The sequence below is a fragment of the Marmota flaviventris genome, chromosome 20 (genome assembly GCF_047511675.1).
Source record: "Marmota flaviventris isolate mMarFla1 chromosome 20, mMarFla1.hap1, whole genome shotgun sequence".
Taxonomy (NCBI): domain Eukaryota; kingdom Metazoa; phylum Chordata; class Mammalia; order Rodentia; family Sciuridae; genus Marmota; species Marmota flaviventris.
The window spans coordinates 14307724-14310209 of NC_092517.1; positions in this window are offsets into that span (position 1 = coordinate 14307724).

Below are 2486 nucleotides of genomic sequence, written 5' to 3' on the forward strand. Positions count from 1 at the left end.
GTTTACTGTACTGTCTTTTTCATTAGAATATAAGCTCTAGGAGTTCAGACACTTAGTGACTTCTTTTTTTCATTGTTTATCCCCTGTGCCTAAAACATAATAGATCTTCAACAAATTTTGTTGATTAAAGACAGACCCAAAGTAATACTAATGGTGGATACTGTGCCTTAATGCGCATTTCCCCAAGTTTGAGACTTGTTTGTAGGACATGATTTTAGATAGTATAAAGATATGCATTAACTAACACTGAATCAGGTCAAGAGAATATTTTCAATGTTTTAACCCCTCAGAATGTCAAAAAGTTCTCTCATTTAATGTTAGCTTGATGATTTATCTTTTTTGGGGGGCATGGTAATGGGGACTGAACCCAGGGGTACTCTATCAATGAGCTACATCCCGGCCCTTTTTAAAAATGTCTTACTTTGATAGAGTTTCACTTAATTTCCCAGATGGCCTCAAACTTACAATCCTCCTGCCTCATTCTTCCAAGTAGCTGTGATTACAGGTGTGTGTGTGACTATTCGGAGCTTAATGATTTATCTTTAAAAAATAGAGAATAGGTTTTAAATTTTAGAGCCTACTAAGAGTCTTTTGCAAGAACAGTATCTGGTCAGAATTTAGTAACCCTTTTGTTTTCATTTTATTTATTTTTAAGGGTACCATCTATTTTAAATATGTGCTTAACAATGTGTTAATCTCATTTAAAACTCCCAACAATTCTAGGGTGGAAGTATTTTGCAGATGAGGAAAACTGATGATAAGTGTTCCCTAACACCCAAGTTTCCTCTTTCATATATTGAAATAAAATTCACATAACATAAATGTGCTATTTTAAATATTTTAAAGTATAAACTTCAGTATTTCTTAATATTCACAATGATATTCAACCATCACTACTATCTAATTCCACAATATTCTCATCATCTCAAAGAAAACTCCATACTCTTTAGCTCAAATGCCCTCAACCCTAAGCAACCACTAATCTGCTTTCTATCTCCTTTATTTGCCTATTCTGTACATTTCATACAAATGAAATTATGAATGTGGTCTTTTGAATATGGCTTCTTTTACTTAATGTGTAATGTTTCCAAGGTGCATTTCACTGTGGCATGTACCTATATTTTAACCTTTCTTTTGACTAAATAATATTTAACTATGTGAGTGTACAACATTTGTCCATTCATCAGCTCATGTATATATTCACTGTTTCCACTTTTTGGCTGCATGCATAAAGCTAATGGGTCTATTTGTATGCAAGTTTTTGCTTGAACATCTGTTTCTAGTCCTCTTGTGCTTTGCCACCAAATTACACCCCCAATTCTTTTCTATTTTTTAGTTTGAGACAGGGTTTCACTAAGTTGTTGAGTCTTGCTAAGTTGTTGAGATTGACCTTGAACTTGCATTCTCCTGGCTCAGCCTTCCTAGTCACTGGGAATAACAGGCTTGTATTACTGCACCAAGTTTAAATTTTTTGTCAAAAGTCTTAACTGACTCCTAGTGTGGTTAAAACATTTTGCATTCCCACCAGCAATCTATGTGTTCCTCCATTGCTCCATATCCTCACTAGAAGTTGGGTTGTCCAATTTTTGTTTTTCAGTTTTAGCCTTCCAACCGGTATTGCATTGTTTATTTGTATCTCCCTAATAACTAGCAACGTTGAGCATTTCTTCATACACTTATTGGCCATTTGTGTATCTTTGAAAAACATCTAATTCAAGTCCTTGTCCAGTTTTTAATTGGGTTTTGTTGTTGTGGAGTGAAAATTTCCTTTGAAAATAAGCTAACTTTTGGGAGGGAGTTGTAGCTCAGTGGTAGAGGCACTACCACTAGCATGGTAGCATGGGTGAGGCACTGGGTTCAATCCTCAGCGCCACATAAAGATAAATAAATAAATGAATGTATTGTGTTCATCTAAACTAAAACAAATTTTAAAAAATTAAAAAAAAAATAAAGGTTAAATTCTTAAAAAAGAAAACGAGCTAACTTTTTAAAAAATGTTAAACAATACCTTCACTGTAAAAACAGTTAAGGCAATACAGAAATCAGGAACTAGTTTGAGCAACACTTGCTAAGAGATTAAAAGCAAGAATTCTAGAGTCACACTCTCTGGGTTCAAGTCCTATCTCCAACTCTAAATTGTTGCGAGTGGCATTTTTGAAGGAAGAAAGATATTTAACTCCTTTGAGACTCAGTTTCTCTGGTTTTAAAACGGGAGCGGCCCACACACTTCACAGTGGTTGAAACTGAAGAGATGGCTCATGTGAAACGATAATGCAGCGTTAGCACAACGAAGAACTCCACAAACGCTACCTACTGCTCTGACAAGCGACAAGGCCCTTAGCTCTTCCCACATAATTTGCGGAATATCTCGTCCTCAGTCGCATAGAGTTTTCTACGCAAGCCCATTCTCCACGACCTTGTCCTGGCGCCCGCCCCTAGCGAAACCGCCTTGACCCGCGGCCCGACTTCCGTTTCCGGAGGAGGTG